This window comes from Populus alba, chromosome 11 (genome assembly GCF_005239225.2).
Source record: "Populus alba chromosome 11, ASM523922v2, whole genome shotgun sequence".
In the NCBI taxonomy this organism is placed as follows: domain Eukaryota; kingdom Viridiplantae; phylum Streptophyta; class Magnoliopsida; order Malpighiales; family Salicaceae; genus Populus; species Populus alba.
Window position 1 is genome coordinate 10,265,787 of NC_133294.1, and position 8,858 is coordinate 10,274,644.

Below are 8,858 nucleotides of genomic sequence, written 5' to 3' on the forward strand. Positions count from 1 at the left end.
ACGCAAACTCTTGCGTAGCTAAGCCTTTTACGCAACAATGTAGTACGATCAGCATGAAGGGGAACCCCAATAGCACTCGCAATACAACTCAGCCCCTTAATAGTCCAATACTCAAGAGGAACATTATACAACCTAACCCATACTGGAACTGTGACCAAATCGTCTTTCAAAAATTGCATGTTCGGTTGCCAACGTTTAAGCACCAAAGGTCTGTTTGCCATGTGCCATGGGGCTCTTTCCAGAACATTAGTGGCGCGATCAACAGAATCAAAAGTGAAAAGGTAGAAACCATTTTCCGAAGATAAAACTTCTGATAGACCATAGGAGCCCCATATCCTTGTGGCAATCGAATTAACAACAGGATATGGTAATTTCTGACCCATAAAATGACCAACTAGGGTGGATTTCCAATGTTCACAGCCATCGTCAAACACATCACGCGGAGGAGCTACTGTTATACGACGATCAGTCATAGTCGGGTGTTCAAAATGCAGATTTCGAACTGGATGAAAATCAATGTTCTTACTACCCTCCTTGACATCAACAACAGAACCCTTCAAAGCATTTAAAAAATTCAGTTTGGTCTTAAGGTTTAGTTGTTCTTGTTGCTGAGACCCTACCTTCAATTCATCAACTTCAGAACCCAGCACATGGTTCATTGCTGAAACAACATGAGGAGCCTGGATAGTCGAAGATTTCTCTATGCTAGCTTCAGAATCAGCTTGATGATCACTAGTAAACTGAGAAATCTTCATACGATGACTATTCAACATATCTTTTAGCTCTAATCTTAAGGTATGTCCAGACTTAACTTCAGTGTGTTGTTCAATGTTACAGCTAAGGTTTGGAACAAATTCCACACCAGAACATAAAGACATTATGGAAATAGACAAATACTAGAGAGAGCAAGCTCTAATGAGAGATTATCATGTTTATAGCTGGTATTGGAAATCCAGAAAGAAAACCCACTGAAAAGATGCAGCTACTCACCCTATCTCAAAGAATTACGAGGCCAGTATCTCTCCGTTAATTGATTGAAACGATGATCCCTTCGGTCAAGATGTAGAGCATGTTCTGATGGACAACATACTCAAATATGGTGGCGATCCAACGGTGAACCAAAGAGATCGAGCTTCAACAACCCCAGAATTATGAGGCCCGTATCTCACAGTTCATTGATAGGAATGATGATCCGTCCGGTCAAGATGTAGAGCATGTTCTGATGGACAACATACTCAAAAATGGTGACGATCCAACGGTGAACCAAAGAGATCAAAAGCAACACAGATTAGAGAGAGAGGGAGAGAGAGAGCGAGGAGAAAGAGAGGAGCTTTATTTGATCATTCACCTCAAAAAATTGGATTTACTAATCACAAATGCCAATTCTTGTTCCTCCCCCCATTTAAACCCAACTGATTTTTTAACAACTTCATTTAAAGGGGCAGCTATTGTACTGAAATCTTTCACAAAACGCCGGTAAAAACTAGCTAACCCATGAAAACTCCTTACCTCACTTACCGATTTGGGTGTAGGCCAATCCCGGATGGCCTTAACTTTCTCCCCATCCATCTCGATACCATGTGCAGTTACAACATAGCCAAGAAACACAATTGTTTCCATGCAAAAGGCACACTTTGTAAAATTAGCATACAATTTCTCACTACGCAACACACTAAGTACATTACGCAAATGATCAAGATGCTTAGTTAAGTTCTTGCTATATATCAAAATGTCATCAAAATACACTACCACAAACTTACCTATAAATGCACGCAAAACATGATTCATTAAGCGCATAAATGTACTAGGTGCATTTGTAAGTCCAAACGGCATTACTAACCATGTTTAGTTTTAAATGCTGTTTTCCACTCATCACCTTCTTTCATCCTAATTTGATGGTACCCACTTTTCAAGTCAATTTTAGAAAAAATACAGGATCCATGTAACTCATCTAACATGTCATCAAGCCTAGGAATGGGATGTCTATATTTTACCATTATGTTGTTGATGGCCCGACAATCAACACACATCCTCCATGTTCCATCCTTCTTTGGCACAAGTAGCACGGGTACAACACACGGGCTCATACTCTCACGAATGTAGCCCTTTTCCATCAACTCATCAACTTGCCTTTGAAGCTCCTTCGTCTCCTCGGGATTGCTTTATTTGATCATCATACACCTGTTTGGGTGTAAGAGGTACAAGAGTGATGGTTTTACCATCTTTTACAATGGTATACCTATTTTTAACCCCATCATGAATTGCCTTCCTATCATATTGCCATGGTCTCCCCAACAAGATGTGACTTGCTTGCATTGGTACCACGTCGCACAGAACTTCATCAACATATTTCCCAATCGAAAATGGAACCACAACCTGTTTAGTCACTTTCACTTCACCACTATCATTCAGCCATTGCAATCTATATGGTTTAGCATGCTTGGCAGTACACAAATTCAGTTTACTTACAAGGGTGGCACTGCAAACATTAACACAGCTTCCACTATCTATAATTAAACCACACACCTTTCTTTGTACGTAACAACGCGTATGGAAGATGTTCTCCCTTTGTTCATTAGTATCATCTTCTTTGACCTGAACCTGAAGTGTTCGCCTTATAACCAAGGACTCCTCAACCGGTAATGCTACCTCATCCCCATCACTATCCTCCAATGGTGGCATGCCTTCACAATCAGAACTGTCACTTTCAGATTCCATATCACCATTATCTCTAATCATCATGATTCTCTTGTTTGGACACTCTGAAGCATAATGTCCATATCCCTGACACCTGAAACATTTAACATCACGAGTACGTTTAGGTTGAGTTTCAGATTTACCTTTGGCATCAGTAGGGACATCAACTTTAGCCTTTGGTGGTTCAGTTCTAGAAGGACCAAAGGATCTTGGGCGGACAGTGCCCTCTCTCTTTAGATTCGGCTTCCAAGATGATGACGAACCCGAATTAAACGCTGGCCGAGCATGCCCCCTCCTAAGTTGTCTCTCCACCTTCGTCGCCATGTGAACCATGTCCTCTAGCTCCACATAGTGCCGTAGCTCAACCACATTAGCAATGTCCCGATTCAACCCATTAAGAAATCTAGCCATGGTGGCTTCTCTATCCTCAACAACATTAGCCCGAATCATTGCTATCTCCATCTCTTTGTGATATTCATCTACTGTCTTATAACCTTGATTCAGACCTTGGAGCTTCAGATATAAGTCTCTATAATAGTGGTTTGGCACAAATCGTCTCCTCATTAAGACTTTCATCTCCCCCCAAGTCTGAACAGGTCGCTCGCAATTCCTCCTCCTACTGATCACAATCTGATCCCACCAAATCAACGCATACTCCATAAACTCAATTATCACCAATTTCACCTTTTTCTGTTCAGAATAGCTATGGCAATAAAAAATTCAATCTACCTTTTTCTCCCACTCCAAATAAGCCTCGGGATCGTTTTTACCTTGAAGGTAGGAATTTTCAGTTTAATGGTGTCCAAGTCCCCATCCATATCTTCATAAGTGCTCATGCCATGGAAATTCACATTCCTCCTAGCCCTGTTCGATCCAGACCTGATTCCTTGGCCAGCTGATGCAAAATCATAGTCATCTTCACCCCCATCTGCGTTTTAATCAACAAACTCTTCAACATCAAATATGACATTCCGTGCCGCCATACGGACCGTATTTCCCCGTCGATCAGCCCCACTATTCTGTTGCTTTATCGAATTCACCTCATCTTTCAGATCCTTGTACGTCCTAGACAACAGCTCAAGTTGCTGGCCTATAGATCGCAATTGGAAAGTTACGTCAACGTTTTGTGTCGCTGATTCGTTATTTTCAGACATTCTTTGAATCTGCAAAATTTGGTCAGTAGCACAAATATATCCTCACACCTCTCGTGTATCACACAAACAAAAAATTAAGGCTTTTCACTCTATTAAGCTCTCTACGCCTTTTACCTCACAACTTGCTTTCTTTTGGTTCTTTAGGAACTGAAATCAACAAATCAAAGTCAATAGCCTTCGCAGCGCACTATAAATATAATTTTCAGACTCAAGAATCAATAAATATACTGAAAACAAAGCAAAACAAAACTAGGATTACGATTTTGCGAGTAGCAATGCAAATTCGTACAAATTGTGCTCAAAACGAAGACACGAAATAAAACAGAAGCGAATGTTAAGAAAACAATTACTTGACTCCTAGATAATCCAAATATAGCAGAAACAAAAATATTTGGACAAAACTAAACAGCAAAGATCATGTTTTGAAACTTGAGGCAAATCTAACCTAGTACGCAATTTTACGTAACAGAATTGAAACCCAAACCAAACGATCTCGAAATGACCTCAAATTCAATATTGGACCAGTAGAACACTCTCTTTCGCAGGGCGAGTACAACTGATTAACTCAGTCTTATTCTCCATCCAGGTCTATTGGGCATCTCTATTCCTATTACCTGGGGAAGTAGTGAAAAATGTTGAGCAAATTATGAGATCCTTTCTTTGGTCAGGTTCAGATATGAGCACTACCAGGGCTAAAGTGGCTTGGGATCAGGTATGTCTTCCAAAAAAGGAGGGGGGGCTAGGCATAAAAAGGATAGCAGAATGGAACAAGATTGCCTTGTTGAAACATATTTGGAACTTGTGCGATGACTCAGATGGCTCAATCTGGTCTACTTGGATCAGATCCAATCTCTTGCGAGGTAGGAATTTCTGGACAATCAAGGCGCCAGGAAGCTGCTCTTGGGCTTGGGGAAAGATTCTAAAGCTCAGATCCTTAGCATGGCCGAAGATGAAGCACGTCATCGGAGATGGAATGACAACCTCTCTATGGTTTGACAATTGGCATCCTCACAGCCCGCTCGCTGATACCTACGGTGAACGTTACATCTATGATTCAGGTATGGAACACAACGCGAGAGTGAACGTGCTGATTAATAACTTAGAATGGAGAATTCCTATCACTCATGTTATTGGCTGGCACCCCATTTTAGAAGCTATTCCTTCCACCTCTACTCCTAAGGGGCAAAAGGATGAGATTGTTTGGTTGGATTCGCCAAATCAGAGTTTCTCAGTCAAAGTAGCTTGGGAACAACTAAGAATTCATCATCAAATGGTTGATTGGCATGACATCGTGTGGTTCAAGAATGCTGTCCCAAGACATGCATTTCTTCTTTGGGTGGCTATCCAACGGAAACTCTCAACGCAGGATAGACTTCATCGGTTTGGTATTCATGGTCCCAATAGGTGCTCACTCTGTCTCTGCAATAATGAAGATCACAACCACTTGTTCTTCGAATGCTCCTTTGCGAAAGCATTATGGTGGAATGTTTGTGATAGATGCGACATTCCAAGAATGACAAAAAGCTTGGATGAATGGATTCGATTGGCCACTGTCTCTTGGCATGGAAAAAGTTTCGTCAACTTTTCTCGTAAACTGGGTTTCGCAGCTACAGTGTATTGTATCTGGCAAGAACGGAATGCAAGGATCTTTGCAGATGTGTCTAAAGCTTCGAATTTGGTTTTTGATCAAATCGAATGTATCATTCGCGATAAGCTTGTTTTGATAAGGAATGTTCAACAAACAGATGAAAACATAAGGATCCAAAGACTTTGGAGGGTCAATAACATGGACTCTTAATTTGATGTTTAGCTGGTTGTTTTTGTACCCCTAGCATATCTAGTTGGTCCAAGTTTTTGTTTTGTTGTGGCTAGCCTGTAGCCATTTGTTGGTTTTCGTTTCTGTCCTCATTGTAAATCTTGGGTATGCCCATTATATTCTTTGTATCATTTTCTTTTAATACATAAGTCAGCTTACCAAAAAAAAATACTATGAAATCACCAACCAAAAATCAATTGATAGGTCGTTATCTTATTTCTAGGTACCCAAACTCCTTGTATGATCAGTTTGCGGCAGAATTGAACCTCTAATTAAAACCTCCAGTGGCTTATCGAACTGAATCTGACTTATCGAAGATTAACTGGCTTCGTGGCATCATTCTACTCATTCCAATAGTGTTGGTGCCTTGGGGCAGGTTTCCATTGTGTCGCACTCATATCAGACCTATTTCGGCTTTCTGGGATCAGATCTCAATCTTGATTGTGGGTTGCGTGACCACGTGATCACGAGGTTCGCATCAGTATAATAATCATTAAAGCTCCGAAATTGTGGCTTACATGAGTTTAAATCATTCTTGAAAAATTAACCCTAATGGACCCCTTATGTGGACTTATATGAGGTCCACTCAAAACTGGCCCAAAACCCTAAACTGAAAAGCCCATAACCTGATCCAAACAAGCCTTGGACCCTAGCTCAAAACAAACTATTAATTAAGCCCAAACATTAAAGAAAATAATAAAAATAAGTAACTTGTCATTAAATACCACCAGCCCTTCTTTCCTTGTGTAGCTAGGATGAATAAGGAATCCTTATAAGAAAAGGATTCTGAAACATTAATGAATCACTGCCACACTTGTAGATTATATTGCAGCTCATTAAAGATCCTTGTGGAACTAGGAAATTCCCAAAACCAGCTGCCACATCCTTGTAGGAAAAGAATCCTCATCAAATAGGAAGTCCACAAGTCAAATGGAAGTAAATAACAAAATCCGTACAGCCTCTGTTGACCAGTATTGGGGTGCCTTACCGAACTCCGATTGACCTGCAATGTTAACCCAAGGTAGTAAGATATGTCTGGAGAGTCCACATAAAATATTATTCCGATCCAACGGTCGGATTGAGAATTATGACTGTTGCCGTAAACCTGGACTGTTGCGCTTTTTACGCCAAAATCCGAATCTGACCTTACTTGGGTCGTATCACAGGGCTGAACCGTATCATAAGATCATTGGCTTATTAGTGAAAAATGCAGATCTGATTTGAGATCCTTTTGCATAAAAATTAGGTTGTTTCTTTAATTTTTCCACACTACTATCATCACACAAGCTTACTTTCTTCACTCCTCGGTTTTTACCTCCACTCTCAACCGGTTTTATTAATGATTTAGGTTTAGCCGAATCTGATGGTTTTCCCTCACCATTGTCCTCACGTGAATTTTCACTCTTCCCATCCTCACATTCTTTTTTTAATTTGATTTGATCATCATACACTTGTTTTGGAGAAAGAGGTACAAGAGTGATGGTTTTACCATCCTTTACAATAGTGAACTTATTTCTAAACCCATCATGAATCGCTTTCTGATCAAACTGCCATGGACGCCCCAAAAGTAAGTGACTAGCATGCATTGGGACTACATCACACAAAATCTCATCAGAATACTTCCCAATAGCAAACGCAATCAAAACCTGCTTAGTAACCCTCACTTCACCACATTCATTCAACCATTGCAATCTATAAGGCCTCGTATGCTTAATACAACTGAAATTCAATTTCTTCACAAGGGTATCACTAGCAACATTAGCATAACTACCTCCATCAATTATCATGCTACATACCTTGTTTTGGATATGACATCGAGTGTGAAATATATTTTCCCGTTGCTGATCTACATCATCTTCTTTGATTTGCATGTTCAGCGCACGCCTTATAACCAAGGCCTCTCCCTCAACAGGATATGCAATCTCCTCATCACTACAATCCACCAAAGGTGGCATCTCTTCACTTTCAGATTTGTCACTTTCAGATTCAACCTCCCCATTGTCTCTTGTAAGCATAACTCTTCGGTTTGGACACTGAGATGCAATGTGCCCCTTCCCTAAACACTTAAAGCATTTAATATCTCTATCACAAGCAGGTTGATATTCAGATTTACCTTTCCCATCCGTATGAGCCCTTGCATAAGGCTGCCGAAAACCTTCCCGATGGCCTATGGCCTCATCCTCAAAACCACCGTCACCAATATCATCAACAGCCTCCTCAAAATCCTCAAAATCAGCCCACCTTGCCCTTTCGGCCCTACTGCCACTGTTTGCTTTCAGTTCAGCCCCAAGCTTCCTCACATTTTGGGTGCTTGTACCAGCCTCATTACCATGTTTCTCCACCCTATCAAGTCTGTCACACACGTTTCCCATCACAAAATTCATCCTCTCAATCATCTGTGTCATGGCTTGCATTTGGAACGTAAGTTCTCTCTCGGGATGGGGTGGTGTGTTGTTTTGATCTGACATGATAATACCTGCAAAAATTGGTTAGTGGTAAAAAAAAAATTATCCTCACGTCGCTCGTGTTTCGCTCAAACACTCTTAATGTCCACACACGCTCACACCTCTCGTCTCACCTTCTTACGGTTCTTGCGAAACTGAAACCAACACCAAATAAAACCAACTTGGCAGCGCAATCCAAATATATCTATATATATGACTCAAGAAGCAATAAAAACCAGAAAACAAGCAAAACGAAACTGCGATGGTAGTCTCGTGAGTAGCAAGCGAGTCTATCCGAAATATGAACGAAACTGAAGACTCGAGAAAAAAAAACAGAAACAAAATATGAAAAACGATGAAACAACACCCGGATACGTTGGATATGATGAAAATAAATGGCAAGAAACGAAAACAACAGAAAGAAAGGGAATTTCAAAAGTTAATGCAAAACAGACTCGTTTATGACGAGTTAAGTCCGTATCTGGAACCTAATGTCAATGATGTCCAATTGAGCTAAAATTTCAGATATAGTGATCTACCAACCCAAATAGACAGAATATGAAATTTGAGCAACTTACGATAAGGTTTGATAGACTGACGCAAAAACGTTATGAATCAGACCTAATTATACCAGAATTTGAAACCCAAAGTGATACGGTTCAGCCCTGTGATACGACCCAAGTAAGGTCAGATTCGGATTTTGGCGTAAAAAGCGCAACAGTCCAGGTTTACGGCAACAGTCATAAT

At 40.5% G+C, this 8,858-nt stretch overlaps 1 pseudogene; it reads right to left on the bottom strand.

Annotated features, from left to right (window-relative positions):
* The window catches only part of LOC118039638 (uncharacterized), a 35,119-nt pseudogene extending 27,047 nt beyond the window's left edge, over positions 1-8,072 (bottom strand).
* Between the last annotated feature and the right edge of the window lie 786 nt (positions 8,073-8,858).